At 47.5% G+C, this 17,340-nt stretch overlaps 1 protein-coding gene, 2 non-coding genes and 1 pseudogene across 2 annotated transcripts; 3 read left to right on the top strand and 1 right to left on the bottom strand.

Annotated features, from left to right (window-relative positions):
- The window catches only part of LOC138242764 (zinc finger protein 271-like), a 1,399,044-nt gene that overhangs the window by 137,108 nt on the left and 1,244,596 nt on the right, over positions 1-17,340 (top strand).
- Positions 83-201, top strand: LOC138218101 (5S ribosomal RNA). Its single transcript, XR_011181471.1, has one exon. It is a non-coding gene; the product is annotated as a 5S ribosomal RNA (ribosomal RNA).
- Positions 739-847, top strand: LOC138218953 (5S ribosomal RNA; annotated as a pseudogene).
- On the bottom strand, positions 14,505-14,586 carry trnal-uag (transfer RNA leucine (anticodon UAG)). Its single transcript has one exon. It is a non-coding gene; the product is annotated as a tRNA-Leu (tRNA).

The raw sequence follows: 17,340 nt of genomic DNA on the forward strand, positions 1-17,340 counted from the left end.
CGCAAGAGAAAAAAAGCAGCGTCGTAAAAGAGGTGACGGAGCTGTCCTCTCAATAAGAAGGGTGCCAGCGAGCTTTGTTCTTGCTTACGGCCACACCCCCTTGAGCACGCCTGATCTCGTCTGATCTCGGAAGCTAAACAGGGATGGGCCTGGTTAGTACTTGGATGGGAGACCGCCTGGGAATACCAGGTGCTGTAAGCCTTTAAGCGCAGGAGGCGCCCTATCCCCGCTTGCTCGCTCACTCCCCTGTTCACACGTGCAGTGCGGCTTGTCCGTCTGTTTATTTGTCAGCTTTGGCGAGACACGGGTGCTTGTGTATTAGCGTAAGCGTTTTTTATTCTGATCAGGAACAGTTTAACAAGTCCGCAAAGGATCGAGGAAAGGTTTATCGCCAGCTGAAAAGAGACACAGCGCTTCGGCTGTGGAGACTTGTTCGGCTGGCGTTCGGAGAGTCGCGTTTTTCAGAATTGTATTGAGATCGTTTTCCACAGAGCTCAGATGTCAAAGCACAGCAGCAGCTCTCCACAGCGATCCTCTATAGCGCCCTTTCTCCCGCAGCTCCGTCCTCATTGGAAATAAGCAAGAGTGAAAGGTTGAAGTGAAATAGAGCGGGGACGAAGGCAGTGAAGAGAGAGAACGTGGGAAGAAGAGAAAAACGCAAGGGAAAAAAAGCAGCGTCGTAAAAGAGGTGACGGAGCTGTCCTCTCAATAAGAAGGGTGCCAGCGAGCCTTGCTCTTGCTTATGGCCACACCCCCTTGAGCACGCCTGATCTCGGAAGCTAAACAGGGATGGGCCTGGTTAGTACTTGGATGGGAGACCGCCTGGGAATACCAGGTGCTGTAAGCTTTTAAGCGCAGGAGGCGCCCTATCCCCGCTCGCTCGCTCATTCCCTGTTCACACGTGCAGTGCGGCTTGTCCGTCTGTTTATTTCTCAGCTTTGGCGAGACACGGGTGCTTGTGTATTAGCGTGAGCGTTTTTTATTCTGATCATGAACAGTTTAACAAGTCCGCAAAGGATCGAGGAAAGGTTTATCGCCAGCTGAAAAGAGACACAGCGCTTCGGCTGTGGAGACTTTATTAATAAGGCCCCTCAGTAGTTGAGATCTCTGTTATTCCCATCTAGAAACATGCAATCAGCATGTTATTGCTGAAGCAATAGTCACAACATTATTCCACACCTGGGTGAGATGCGGGTTATGATGACAGTCATGCTTTCTACACCTTATACTGAGCTCAGAAATGGACCAAGCGGACATCTCACGAGCAGATCCCTCCGCGTATAAGAAAGGCAACTTGTCTCAGCAAAAATACAAAAATTCAAAAACCCCACACTTGGAATGCAAACCTACCCTAAAAAGGAAACACGGTTTTAAAACGAACTTGATTTTCCCCTGGAGAAACCTTTTTATGGACACACATCGCATCTATTACACATGTAGAACTAAATATAAAGATAAAACTTAATATAAGAAGTCATGACATATCACACATGACGAAGTCTGGTCCAGAATAAACAGTTTACACTGACCCACCTTTATTTACCCTGGTCACTCACTTCTATTAACTGTTTAACTGGGTAACAAATTAATATTTGTTTCAATTTGGGATCTACACCTGGGAGCCCTGAAATGTTGGCCAGAGGGGAGAAGCTGATATTCAGACGTGAGAATATATTAAAATAAAGGATCTGATGTTGTTTTTCACCTGTCTAATCAAAGCTTGTTCAAAAATTATCTGATTATAGGACACACGAGTTTATAATCATACTCATTCCACTTTTTAACCCCGTATATATGCACAATATGAAACGTATATACACTAAATCTCACGTGTGACTCCCATAATATACATTTCTTTACGCAAATTAGGAACACTTACTACAATTATCAACCCCCCATGACGAGGCAATATTTCATACCTTTGTTTCTTTGTGGGTTCAAAGTTCTGTCCTGTCGTTTCACACGTAATGTTTTGGTAGTTATCTCAATTTTCCTTTGCAATTATCTCCAAGATCATCATCAACTTTTTGTAAAACGCTATGCACAACTGATATTTAAAGAAAGTCCTGTACCAAAACGTCTTAGTAGGGAAAGACAACTTTTTTTCCATACGTTAGTCGCTACACGGTTACTCAAAAAATCCATTCACCGCCTTTAAAAAAAAAGTTTCGTTTTTTATTGTGGTTCACTGACATTTCTGTCACAATTCTGAGGGACCCCAAATAAAATTCACTTGCCGGTATAAAGACGCTGGCGAGGATAAGACAGGTATCGAGCCACCTGCGTATCTAGCGGACGTTATGATAAAAAAATGGCGTGTAATGTTGCGAAGGGCTACTGTTTTTTTTATAGTTTGTCGATTGTAAGGGACGTGGGCCGCGACAGAAATACTGGACGGGGTGGGAAAAGGTTTATTGATGGTTTATTGTACCGCAACGGTCACAATTGACTCACCAGCAAAGATGGCGCCGAGGCCACATCGGCTCCCTCCCGCCCTGCCTCGCACCGAAGCTCGAGCTGCGGAGCGCGACGCCAAACCGCCAGTCCACGGGCGCGGGCGCCGGACATAGACGTCATAAACCCTTCCGAGGCGCAGGAATTATAGATCACTGTAGTTTCTTCTGGACCCGGGTTAGGGACAGTGTGCCCTCCGTGAGAGTCTTCTGAGGAAGCCAGTGTCTCATGGGTGTCCAGGCTTGGTACCATCTGTCCATCACAGGACACACAGACACACACACTCACACACCCTGGACAGGACACCAGTCCATCACAGGACACACACACACTCACTCACACACCCTGGACAGGACACCAGTCCATCACAAGACATACACACACCCTAGATAGGACACCAGTCCATCACAGGACACACACACTCACACACCCTGGACACCAGTCCCTCACAGGACACACACACACAACCTGGATAGGAAACCAGTCCCTCACAGGACACTCAGACACACACACTCACACACCCTGGACAGGAACCAGTCCATCACATGACAAACACACATTCACTCACACACCCTGGACAGGACAGCACTCCATCATAGGACACACACACACTAGGGCCAGTTTTCCCAGAAGCCAATTAGCCCAAAAGCCTGTCTTTGGACCCGAAGAACACAGGGAGAACATGCAGACTCCACACAGACAGCCCCCCCCGGGTCCAGACCCGAGCCCGGAGCCCCCCCGCGCTGAACCCCTCCGTACAGACGGCCGCACACAGCTCCGTTGTTCCCGATTCCCAAGGTGATCTGTTAAAAGAAGCCGGTGTGTTGCCTCCAGGTGACATTTCCTACTGGAGTCAGGACAGGAGGCTCTTCTGTACACAGAAGGGGATGGGGGTGGGGAACAAGCCGCCCAGCCCTGTGGTTGAAGCCGATACCCCGGCTTCTCTCCAGACACAGCTGGGTGAGCTCCTCCAGTCAGTACAGGGGGCTCTACTGTACACAGAGGGTGGCGGGGGTGTGGAACAACTCCTTTGTTCAGGGCCTTGGGGCATTCTTGTTGTGAAAGGCGCTATATAAAAAAAACTGAATTGAAATTGAATCTTACAGGTTTGGGTTTTTCAGAGATCTTGTCAGAGATCTTGTCTGACGTGCCCGTTTCAAAAACGTAACGACACTCCTCACGTCCGAGCGCCGCCGGTCTGTGACGTAACGTATCCTTACACAACCATGACGGTTTCATCATGGACAGCACGAAAGCCCGAAAAGTGGTTGACGTTTTAATTTGGCAACGCCACGATGGATCCCAGTTTTTTTTTTTATTTTGGAGGCCAAAAAGGAAACGTCCGGAGTGGATCGATGGTCATCTCTGCGGTTGTTCTGATGTTCTGGAAAAAACAAAACAAAAAAAAAAACGGCTCGCTTGCCCGGTCGTGTAGTGTTTCCACACCCCACGCAAATCAACTTCTCTTCGCCCCCGGGGGCTCGTCGCCCGCCGCACCCCTCTCACGTGATAGGGGCTTCCCCCGGCTGTGACGTACTTACCCTACCCCCTTCCGCCAACGTCATACCGAAGGTCGCGCTTCGGGCCGCGGCGATGTTGACGGACTGTCTTGTAGCGTGAGAAGGGTTTAAATTTCGACTTAAGGAGTTGGCCATCTTTATATTTCGCGAGGTATCATACGGGGGGAAAAAGAACATTTATATTTATCAACCTACTAGTAATACTGGGTGGATGTCACGTTCCCCAAAGTTCAGTGCCTCTCTCTAATAAAGTAGAAACGTGACATTGAACTCCGTTCGAAACAGGAGAAATCACCAGGACACGATACAACTGACGTCCGGAAAAGAAAAAAAGAACTCCTATTCCCATTTGTAATGACCCCGTAGTGTTTTTCCCGGTGTGCGCTCATCTTTCGGAGACCCGTTTCTCTCTGGTGTTTTGCTGTTGGAATAAATGCCGAGGTGACCCTTCTGTGTGGAGTCTGCGTGTTCTCTCCAGCGGGTCGTTTCCTCCACCGCAGGGGCTGGTCGAACCTGGGTCTCCCAATCGTCACAGAAGTGTGTGTCATTTTGGGTGGTGGTGGGGGGGTGCATCGGGGATACTGCGCCCCGAGGGGATAACCTCTCACCTTACTCCGGACGAAGGGAGAAGACCTGTACCTTCGCGAGTCCGGGTTGTGAAAACTTCTTCTGGCAGTTCAAAACGTTTCGAAGAGACTACAGCGCTACCCTGTTTTCCATTTCTATCGTGTATTATTATACAGTCATAAGTATCTGTACTGATCACAGATCCCCCTCTCACTACCAGGACTGAAGCCCAGTGCAGCACGAATAATAATAATAATAATTAATCCGTCTGGACTCTCCACTCAGAGCTCTTCCCAGGTCAGGGGGATCCCCTCCAGCCCCCCCAGTGTGCAGCCCCCACGTGGATGATGCTCCAGTCCGCTCAGCACACAGCAGCTCTCAGTGGGGAGGAGAGCAGAGGGATGGAGCCAGTTCAGAGAGGGGGGGTGATAAGGAGGCCATGATGGGTCAAGACCAGGGGGGGAATCAGGCCAGGACACTGGGGTAACACCCCTACTCCTCTCCAGAAACACCCCGGGATTGTTAATGAGCACAGAGAGTCAGGACCTCGGTTTGACGTCTTATCCGAAGGACGGCGCCTGTTTACAGTCCAGTGTCCCCCGTCACTATACTGGGGCATCAGGACCCACACAGACCGCAGGGTGAAAGCGCCCCCTGCTGGCCCCACTCACACCTCTCCCAGCAGCAACCTCAGTTTTTCCCAGGAGTCTCCCCTCCAGGTACTGACCAGGCTTCTACCTGCTGGGCTCCAGTGGGGAGGGGGCTGCTAGCTGGGAGCTGCAGGGTGAGATGGCTGCTGGGCAAACGATGGCTAAAGAGCTTCCTAGGACACCCTGGAGTTCGTGGTCAACTTCCTTCTCTTCAGACGGAGGTGGCTTGAAATCTGTCTGATTTCAAGGAGTATTGGACACGATGCCCCCCCTGCTTTAGCCCCGCTAACTGGTGGCACGCCGACAACGAGGGCTCTCGGCCTCAATCCATCAACCACAAACTCTCCGGGATGAAAGAGAAAGACAGACTCTGTTCGTTCGTTTCGGGGGGGGAGGGAAAAAACCAAAAGCTTTTTTTAAAAAACATTTTAATGATGCTTAACAAAAGAACAAAAATTACAATACAGATTAATGTCAAGGGACACACCCCCCCCCCCCCCCATCTTACGATCATCACAGGACCTTAAAATAATACTTAATAATACAAGGTCATGCAGACGATCTGAGGACTCAGGTGGAGATAATGTGAAAGTTTTCCACAGTCCAGTCTGGGGTCCCTCAGCTTCAGTCCAGACTGGGGTCTGGGGTCCCTCAGCTTCAGTCCAGACTGGGGTCCCTCAGCTTCAGTCCAGACTGGGATCTGGGGTCCCTCAGCTCCGGTCCAGTCCAGTCTGGGGCCCCTCAGCTCTGGTCCAGTCCAGTATGGGGCCCCTCAGCTCCAGTGCAGTCCAGTCCAGTCTGGGGTCCCTCAGCTTCGGTCCAGCACAGTCTGGGGTCCCTCAGCTTCGGTCCAGCACAGACTGGGGTCCCTCAGCTTCAGTCCAGACTGGTGTCCCTCAGCTTCGGCCCAGCACAGACTGGGGTCCCTCAGCTTCGGTCCAGACTGGGGTCCCTCAGCTCCAGTGCAGTCCAGACTGGGGTCCCTCAGCTTCGGTCCAGCACGGACTGGGGTCTCTCAGCTTCGGTCCAGACTGGGGTCCCTCAGCTTCAGTCCAGCACAGTCTGGGGTCCCTTAGCTTTGGTCCAGTCCAGTCTGGGGTCCCTCAGCTTCGGTCCAGCACAGCCTGGGGCCCCTCAGCTCCAGTCCAGTCCAGTCTGGGGCCCCTCAGCTTTGGTCCAGCACAGTCTGGAGTCCCTCAGCTTCGGTCCAGCACAGACTGGGGTCCCTCAGCTTTGGCCCAGCACAGACTGGGGTCCCTCAGCTTCGGTCCAGCACAGACTGGGGTCCCTCAGCTCCAGTCCAGTCCAGTCTGGTGTCTCTCAGCTCCGGTCCAGTGCAGTCTGGTGTCCCTCAGCTTCGGTCCAGCACAGTCTGGGGTCCCTTGGCTCCAGTCCAGTCCAGTCTGGTGTCCCTCAGCTCCAGTCCAGTCCAGTCCAGTCCAGTCCTTGGTGGGGAAGGCGACTCCGATCTTAGCTGGCACAGAACCAGGAAAGGAACCTGGAAAGAATATTGTTATTGCAGGTGTGAGGGACACAGACACGGACATCACCATGACATCAAACAGCAAGAGGAGACTCCTTCTTGAATCACAGACACGACCGGGCGGCGTCCCCCTGTCTGCTCACCTGCACCTCCTCTTCTTCTTCTTGTCCTTCCCGGCAGCCTGCTCCTCCTCTCCCTCGCTCTTCCTCTCCTGACACACGGTCTCCGCCGCCTCCATCGGCTCGTCCTTATCATCTGTCTCCACCGACATGCAGCTCAGGGACTTTAAAAAGACGCACCAGCACTTCTGAAGCAGAGACAGGAGAGTCACGTTAAGAGTCGGACTGGACACTCCAGGACATGAACACTGCACTGAGAGAGAGAGGGGTTCATACACACACACTGACTGGACACTCCAGTACATGAACACTGCACTGAGAGAGAGAGGGGTTCATACACACACACTGACTGGACACTGGACAGGAGTAAAGAGAGAATCAGAGCATTACCCACTTTCTTTTTCTTCTGTCTCACAGGAGGTGGTGATTGGACCTCCTCCAGCTGGAGTCCGAGTAGGGAGAGAGGGGGCAGGAGAGGGACAGCACAGGGAGAGAAAGAGAGAGACAGGTGAGTCAAGTGTCCCAAGAGTACAGAGACTCTGCTGAGATCACACTCGCAGTGAGTGAGCCTGGGTGTAGCCCACTAATACTGACCCACTGTACACCATAGGACAGAGAAGAGGAGGAGGAGAGAGACACACTGCCTAGACACCACAGGACAGAGAGGAGGAGGAGAGAGACACACTGACTGGACACCACAGCACAGAGAGGAGGAGGAGAGAGACAGTGACAGACAGGGCTGACAAGACAGACAAGATGGCGAAACTCCACCACAGACAGGACAGGAGGCAGGGTGGGACCAGCACTGACCTTCTTCCTCTCTCCTGCCGGAGGAGCTGTCTCCACCTCCTCTTCCTCCTGCAAGTCAAGAGACAGGCTGAGAGAGAGACGGGCTGGTGGGACATCGGCGAACAGAGCTGAAGGCAGAGAGCCGGGGAGACAGGCCCAGCTGGGACAACGCAGGACAGACAGAGAGACAGACAGAAAGGAAGGAGAGAGAGACACAAAGATGAAGGCACAGAAAGACAGCAGGCAAAGAGAAAGATTGAGATTGAGGGACAAACAAACCGAGAGAGAGAGCGGAAGGAGAGAGAGAGAGGAAGGAGAGAGAAGGACAGACAGACTGACAGACGGGGCTGAAAGAGAGAGAGACAGAGAGGCAGGGACAGACAGACAGCAGGACGAGAGAGAGACAGAGATCGAGGGACAATAATTTGGTTTCGAAATTTATTCTGAAAATATACAATCATTCACTCCTGAAAAATATCGAGTTCAAATTATACATTATGTACAATATTGTAATCAACATATGGCTAATCATCAAAAATAAAAAAAACTGTACTGGGGGACACAGCTGGCTGTGCTGTTCTGGACAGAACACACTGAGGTCCAGTTTCCACCTCCTGCAGGATCAAACAGCACCTCCACTGGCTCTCCAGTGAACAGAGGGACAGACAGAGAGGCTTCAGGCTGCAGGGTGACATTGTCTCTGTGAGCTGAAAGACAATCAGGACAGAGGATGATATAAGAACACACTCTGTCAAGAATATAGAGCCCTCTAGTGATCCTACTGTAGACCTGCTCACCACCCACAGTGACGATCACAGTGCTGATACTGCTTCCATTAAGGTCCCTCACTGTGTAGTTGCCCTGATCAGCTGGAGTGAGGGAGCGGAGTGTCAGAGAGCTGTTCTGCACTGACACTCACTGTTCGTACCTGGGGCCAGGGAGCCCTGCGCTGCTCAGTAAGACTATACGATTCCGGACAGATCGTGCAGGATCAAACAGCACCTCCACTGGACCAGCAGTGTGGAGGGGGGAGACAGAGAGGCACCAGGCTGCAGGCTGTGGACTTCTGAGTGAGCTGAAAAGGGACAGGTAGAAACATGTTGAATATTTAGTTTTACAACAATACCTTGAGTTTGGACTGCGATCAGCTTCATTTTGTATTTCAGCTGTGAAAATGCAATTTCAAAAATGCACGCCACAGTCATGTTAGGTTCAAGTTACAGTTGCATCACAACTCAATACATTTGCAATTCACTTCTGAGATAATTGTTCCTGGTGTTTGTGTTGTGTATGCCTTGCAATGGAGGGGTGAGAAATAATGGACTTATTACATTATAATGAATAATAATTGCTTACACTTATATAGTGCTTTTCTGGACACTCCACTCAAAGCGCTTTGCAGGACATGGGGACTCCCCTCCACCACCACAAATGTGCAGCATCCACCTGGATGATGGGACGGCAGCCATAGTGCACCAGAACGCTCCCCACACACCAGCTATGAGTGGGGAGGAGAGCAGAGTAATGAAGCCAATTCATAAATGGGGGTTATTAGGAGGCCATGATTGGTAAGGGTCAATGGGAAATTTGGCCAGGACACTGGGGTAAAACCCCTACTCTTTTCGAGAAACACCCCGGGATTTTTAATGACCACAGAGAGTCAGGACCTCGGTTTTACGTCTCATCTGAAGGACGGCACCTGTTTACAGTTTTTCCAGTGTCCCCGTCACTATACTGGGGCATTAGGACCCACATGGGCCACAGGGTGAGAGTTCCCCCTGCTGGCCCCACTAACACCTCTTCCAGCAGCAACCTTAGTTATTATTGTGAAGAATGAAAGAATATTAGGAACATAAAAAGGTTGAATGTTTTAAATGCGTTTTTTTACTGAAACATCCGCTACAGAGATGCGCAAACACGTCATTACAAACGCACACCTGCACAGAGACGTCCTCAAGCGCCTTGTTCACAATTATGGGCTCCAATAGGAACAAAAAACGCCAGCCTGACAACTCGAGCATTCAAACCAAGAACCCAACACGTACTTATGTTGGCAGCCTGTGCAGAAAAGCAGAAAGAACCACAAGCCTTCTCTATTGGGAGGAAAAACACACACTCCCTCTCTCACACTCCTGATTTCCTTAAATAGCTCATTCTTCATCTCTGGCTCCTACATACAGTATAGCAGCGCTCAGTCTGCTTTGAATAAGCCATAAATCTAAGATTTGTTTTATCTGTTCCTCTTGTCTAGGCCTAGAGCTGCTTTTCATAAAAGAGCTGTTTGCATAAATAGCTAGGGTTACAGCTGAAGACACCAGCTTCATCCCCCAGTGTGTTATACGTCGGGAGCAAGAGAAGAGGGCCAGGCCGTGCCTTTTCATAGATTTTTCTTCTGAAAAGTCAGTTTCTCAGAGGCAGATTTAGCCCCTCATGCATTGTAGAGAGATAGACACGCCCGCGCGCGAACAGTTAGAGCTGCACCCTCACACAGAGTCAGACCCGCACAGACACGTCCTCTTGTTTAAACAAATACACAAACCTGACGGCGCTCTCAATGATCCAGACACACACACACACACACACACACACACACGACATCAGTAGTCACTCTTGCACACTGGACCCCAGCTCAGTCCTCACCTCCAGCTCCTGCAAACCGCTTCGAACAAACTGCATTAAGAAAATTAGGTTGCGTTCCGGTAGCAGGCCATCCTGGGCACCAGTGTGAGTTACACACTCATTTGTAAAAGCCCTTCCGCATCGTCGGGCATGCTTCACAGTGCTGGACCTGGGGTGTGGGTGCTGTCTGTGTGGAGTTTGCATGTTCTCTCCCTGGTCTGTGGGGGTTTCCTCCAGGTGCTCCAGTTTCCCATAGTCCAGGGACAGGCTGCCACTTTCACTGGGCAGTGCACCGTCACCGTGGCAGCATGGTGGGTCGGATCTGATTTCAGTCTTTATTTCCTTTTTTAGAGATCCTGTAACCAGGACCTGTTCACTGCCATGACGGACACAAGGAACAATAAAGCCGAAGTCTTGTTTCCCACAAGAAACAACAAAACCGAAGTATTGTTCGATGTGCCGGTACAAACTTTTAGGTTATATAGTCCTTCCTTGCTGCTTCAGACGTCATTCGGTGTTATGGTAAGGGGGGGGTCGTGGTATTTGGCCAGTTAAGAGACCCTGGCCAAATGGTCAGTTTAAGATTATGCCCCCTCGCATCTGGAATCCTTATCAGTTAACCCCCTTTCCTGCCATAAACCCCTGTTGCTTAGAAGTCTAATTTTCAGGCAGAACTGACTTAAGTTAACCCTTTTTACATCTTGTCTCTTACTTCAGCCCTCTTCCATTTGCTAGTTAAAAGTTGTACAACCCATTTGTATGCGACAAAAGAAGCCAGTCTGTTTCAGCCAGGTTTCAAACCGAGGGCCTTTCGCATGCGAGGCGAACATGATAACCACTACACTACGGAAACAGTGGTAAGACGTGCCCAGCGGCCCAGTGCTGAGCTTCGCCAATGCGATTCAGCTGCTTCCAGTGCCTTTATTGGAGTGCGCTGATGGACCGTGCTCTCTCTCCAGAGACCAGCACGCCTGTCATGGACGGAGCAGGAAAGGCGGTGCCACATTCTACAGCCCTCTCCACGCAATCGGGCTACTGAAGTGGAGAAAATCGCCTCTCCAGAAAGTGCAAATATCATAGAGGTAGAGGTAGGGAGAGAGGAGGAGTACAAATTCAAGCAGAGGCCTGAGTGGAGCACTGTCGTATGGCCCTGACATCAATCCCTCAACTCTCTGCATAAAGCAGTGTCTTATGGCCATAACATCCCACCCCCACCACTCTCAATGGAAAGCACTGTCGTATAACCATGACATCCCACCCCCACCACTCTCTGCATAAAGAAGTGTCGTATGGCCCTGACGCCCACCCCTCCACTCTCTGCGTTAAGCTGTGTTGTCAGGCCCTGACATCCCACCTCCGCCACTCTCTGCGTAAAGCAGTATCTTCAGGCCCTGACATCCCACCCCCGCCACTCTCTGTATAAAGCAGTGTCATATGGCCCTGACATCCCACCCCCACCACTCTCTGTGTAAAGAAGTGTCGTATGGCCCTGACACCACCCCTCCACTCTCTGCGTTAAGCTGTGTTTTCAGGCCCTGACATCCCACCTCCTCCATTCTCTGTGTAAAGCAGTGTCATATGGCCCTGACATCCCACCCCCACCACTCTCTGCGGAAAGCACTGTCATATAGCCCTGACACCCACCCCTCCACTCTTTGAATAAAGCAGTGTCGTCAAGCCCTGACATCCCACCCCCGCCATTCTCTACGTAAAGAAGTGTCATATGGCCCTGACACCCACCCATCCACTCTCTGCGTTAAGCTGTGTTGTCAGGCCCTGACATCCCACCTCCGCCACTCTCTGTGTAAAGCACTGTCGTATGGCCCTGACATCACACCCCCACCACTCTCTGCGTGAAGCACAGTCATATAGCCCTGACGACCACCCCTCCATTCTTTGCATAAAGCAGTGACGTCAAGCCCTGACATCCCACCTCCGCCACTCTCTACGTTAACCCCTGTTAACTCGCTTGCTGAATGATCTCTCAAGAAATCCCTGGTGAGATTCAACAGGTGTTTTCTTCAACAGCCACTAAAAGTCTGATGACCTTCTCTGGATTTCCTGAATATGATGTAAAATTAGTTCAAATCATTTGGTAGTTAACAGAACAAAATGCTTTGGAGGTACATTTAAAACAGCAGAGCAACACTGTAGCACTTCGTGTGTGACTGAGTTTAATTGTGTAAACCTGTCTCTCTATGAACACGAGCAAAGAGTTCTCACTCAACAGAAGATTGCCATGTGAGCACAATAATGTAAGACATCTGGTGATGCCAGGGATTGAACTCGGAACTTCATACATGAAAACCATTGAACTACATCCCCTATGGCACAGATGGTGGAACTGACTTAAAGATGTGCATATGTTCACTGACCACAATCCACCCTTCATGAATAATTGAAATGAATAATTTATTTTCATATCCAGTCACATGGGCGACGGTGGTTGATTCTTCAATGGGGGAGAGCGTTTTTCTACCTCCTTACTCGACTGTCTTTCAATTATGTTTTCCTTGAAATCTTTTTGCATCTTTTAAGTGCTTGCGATTAAATTACGCATAGAAAAACAGCAGTACAGTTGATGTTCATGGACCGATGCACACAACTCCAGTGATAAAGCCCTGTCTGTAAATATTGTAGAAGAACGTTAAAGGGCGAAACAACGCTCCAACCACGGGAATGGTAACAAGAAGGATCGTGTTCTTATTTAATATGTGCTTTTGAATTGCCTTGTCAATACACACAGGCTTTAGAGATGGACAAATAATTTACAGTGGTGTTTGTAAACAAAGATGGAACATGTTTTTTTCTATACCAGGAAGAAAGGAGCAGACTCTTAAACTTTAAGAGACAGAAACAATACCTCATCACAGCTAACACTAATTAAAACAACATCACAACAGAAGAGTGAAGCCTTGGGTGAATCAAATTAGTTTTCATTGGTCGTCTGTGTCTTCATAACTTTGTAGGTGAGAGAGAGGATTGCGAAAATGTGCGGGTGCTTCTTAGAAGTGTGTTGGTAGTACAGGTGACTTCCAAATAATTGAGCCGGGTTTTAATCCCGGCCAGTGCATCCCCAAACCTTTTCAAGATAATCATTTATCCGGTAGCACATCTCCTGAAACTCACATTCGAGGTAGGAAGCGTGCTCTTAAACACCAAAACACTCAAAAAGGAAGAAGCAGATCTCTGTACACAAGACAGTAGTGCGATATTAGAATTTCTGAGTTCTTGATGGATTCAGGCTCCTTCTCAGAGGTCCTTGCTCGCCAAATAACTTTACATCTGAGGAAGAGCACCACGGAAAAAAAACCCAACTCAACAAGCGAGCGTGTTGGTTGCTCTTGCTCTTAATGCAAGGAGCTGTTTTTTTTCCTTGCAATAATCATTATTAACCAAAAACAGCAGCACAGGTAAGTCGCATTTGTGATTATGTCACTTCTCTGCTTCAGCAAGGTCAATAAAAGACTCTGAAAGTAGTAAAGCAAAACTGAACTCAAAATCATATTAGGAATTCTGAGCGATATCTCCATACAGGTAATCCAATAAGAACGTTGAAATATTTGAATATAATCTCTCTATATATTTCGCTGCTTTTTACCCGGAGTAAAACTATTGGATTGAAGGAATGCTAACCGCTGGGTTAAAATGTATAGTTGTTATTTGGAGAAATCTGTAAACTCGTGATCTTATATGTTTTAAAAGACAGCACAGGGAAAAACGACAGTGCTGATTATTTTCCAGAGACAGAGCACTGATGACCTCTCCGAGCTGATTGATAAAGCCCACCCAGTGGATACTCTAGCAGAACGTCAAAGAACATTCACCTTTGTATCCAAAGAAACGACAGGAACAACATCAGGAAGCACAATCAATTCCCCTTTTAAATCTTTCCTGTAAGGTATGCTATGTGAATCCATGAAGTTAATCCTCTGATCTCTTTTGATCACGAACAAAGTATTTCTGATGGAGCGCTATGTTCAAAGATTTAATAAGCTTTACCCCTGCCAACGATTCGGCGTGAAGAATTAAAAGTTTCACAGACAAAAGCAGCTCACCACCACAGCCAATATTAAATGTACTTGCCGGTACACTATCATGTGCACTGCCTCAAAAGTGATCTCGGCAGACGTTGTTCCCTACATAAAGCTGAACGTGCCAAAGAGAATTTCTATTGAGAAAAAATATTTTTTCTGCCTTGATGTTAAGCCTGTCTTTTAGAAAGTCTATCTCTAAACACCTCCCGCAGCCTAACAAAAAGCGCTTTTACTGATTGTATTGCAGGTCTTAAAACATTAATATTTGGCAGCAGTGGGATTCAAACCCACGCCCCCAGAGAGACTGGAGCCTAAATCCAGTACCTTAGACCACTCAGCCACACTACCTTCTTCCATGATCATCTTCCTCACATTGCTGGCTTGGACTAGGGGGGGCTTCAGCTCTTGTCGTCAGATCTAATGATATCATGACATGTGGAAGTGACTGCACCTTCATCTTCCGAGATGCTTTCAATAACACAAACGCTACTTTCACTGGCACAAACACAGCAATAATGAAGGTGGTGGGATTCATCCTTTGTGCTGTTTGTAGGGGTGTAACTCTACGGTGATCTGCTGACTTGAAGAGCAAAAATCAAAATCCTCTGCTATTACTGTTGCTTTTTTCATAGTTTCTTCAAATCCTTCATTTGAACGTAGATTTTGAAGGATATTGATGATAATACCACATAAATTGTGGTTTTCTTGTGATCGCCAATTTTATTCAAATAACAGCCTTTTTTACAGTTCCTTGCGTGTTTCACAAGGTATAATAGCCCCCTTCGCATCCTCAGCTAACATATTTTAAAATTACAATAGCTTATACAGCATGCATGTTTACATTTATATTAAAATTAAAGTAAATATACAAGAATACATACAGTGCTAACCCAATAATTCTTGTCAGGTTCTGCAACAAATCTGCGTTGTTATTTTAACATGTTTCAGCTGAGGGTGCAACAGGAGTATAAATGAATTTTCCCGCCAGCCATTCAAAGACCAAATTCCATGAGTGAACATTATTTTCTCAGATGTTGCCGGCATTGGACTTTGCCGGTGGTATTGAATTATGTCCACAACTGTTGTAGTAGTTCCTTCTTGAAATTCGACACGTGCAAAGCACTCGTAATATCATAGGTGTTAAAGTTCGCTGAGTCTATTCGAGTCATGGTGTGTATCCCTGCCTATCATTGGGAGACGGGTAACTTTTTTACACTCAGATTCCAATCTTCAATGCTTTGTGTGAGAGCTTACATAACTTTCATTTTCTCACAATTTCTGACGATTGTTCCAAAGGGGCACCCTGTCAATTCCGAATACTTTTCAAAAATCTGCCTGCATGTTTGATTATTGTCATTTCACTTAGAAAAAGTTCAATATTGATCATAACTAAAGAAAATAATGATCACGAACAAAAAAGGGATAAAGATGCAAGTCGATCTTGAATCAGAGCTGGGTGAAATGGGCTTCTGTTCTGATATGGTTGTATGAGAAACAGGAGGAATCGCCAATCTCCTATAGAACATGAGTTGAATCAGGAGTGAGACATTTAGTATACTCGTGCATATGTCAACGCCTGACCTACATCGTAAAACTAACATTAAGTTGTCAGAGACATTCATTTATATACAAACAAGAGACAGACCAAGTAATAATTCTACATTAGTTCAGGTGGGTAAACCTGAACTAACTAACTAATAAACCTTTTAATAATTCTACATTAACGTGTCCTACATTGATCAGACTAATTGACATGGTCTGATTCAGAGCCTGTGCAGTTCGTGCTAATTACAACAAGGACAGTTCTGATCCCTCATCACCGAACTGAACACAAGTTCAGCTGTTCTCCAGTTTTGTTACGCATGGTTTTTCATTGCAATTGAGTTCAGAGCTGGAGCTGATCTCCAGACAGTACAGTGTTTTGGGTAAGTTGTCGAAATTCGCATGAGGCTGCAGACAACTTACCCAAAGTGTTTTCTATAGCTTTCAGGTGGAGTTCATTTATATAAAACAACGTAAGTGGTATAAACGCAACAAGCCAGACGGCAGTCCAACTTATAATTTTCTGACGCGAGGCCTGACGCGTTATTCATTATGCCACTGACCCTGCTATTGTAGTGCTAAAAAACACGTTTTCTACATTTATGTCTGTTCACTCTAAAAACTCTAAAAAGGACAAAGGGTTTGTGTGTCCCGCTAAAATTCCGCTTCATTTCGAATGCAAATAAAAACCGTTTTGTTCCAAGAAATCATAGATTTGTCACATCCTTCATACTATACTTCTCTCTTGTATTAGTAAAGCATTTTGATTTAAACTGAACAATATATGAAAGGTTTCATCTATACACTTACACATAATAAGTATACGAATAAATACTCGGAAGAAGCCGCAGCTCAGGTATTAGAGAGATTTAAAATCGGATCGGAGGATTTAGAGTCCAGACTGCAAACCAACAGCTTACACAGGTCTTTTATAGAACCCTTTTGATTTCCTCTACTTTGTCCCTGTGATGTCATTGTCCTGCTCGCAGCCGAGCCCGACACACGTCTGGTTTCTGTCGCTTGACGCACACCCTGCGGTCCATGCGGGTCCTAATACCCCAGTACAATGAAGGGGACACTAAACTGTAAACAGGTGCCGTCCTTCGGCTGAGACGTAAAACCGAGGTCCTGACTCTCTGTGATCATTCAGGAGAATGGTGGTGGTGGAGGGGAGTCCCCATTACCTGTAAAGCGCATTGAGTGGAGTATCCAGAACAGCGCTATATAAGTGTGCGTAATAATAATAATAATAATTATTATTATTATAATTGTAATGTAAAATGCAATAAAAAAAATATCAAACTTTGATTCAAAATAGATTAATGTAAAAACTGATAAAGCTAATGCTTTTTTCAGGGCTATAGCTGTAGCTGCGAGAAGGTTAAAAGCGAACAAGTGATCTGTCTTTCGTCAAAGTAATTGCCGGAGCAGTAAGACGCAGAGCACCATCCAGCAGCTGTAGACGATGTTCGGGGAAGAGCTAATTCTGTTTTTAGCACAGGGAGTGAGAATGAGCTCAGTCCGGCTCCGAGCAGAATCCATCCTGGTTTGGTTACAGTG

The sequence above is a fragment of the Lepisosteus oculatus genome, chromosome 14 (assembly GCF_040954835.1).
Source record: "Lepisosteus oculatus isolate fLepOcu1 chromosome 14, fLepOcu1.hap2, whole genome shotgun sequence".
Classification (NCBI taxonomy): Eukaryota; Metazoa; Chordata; class Actinopteri; order Semionotiformes; family Lepisosteidae; genus Lepisosteus; species Lepisosteus oculatus.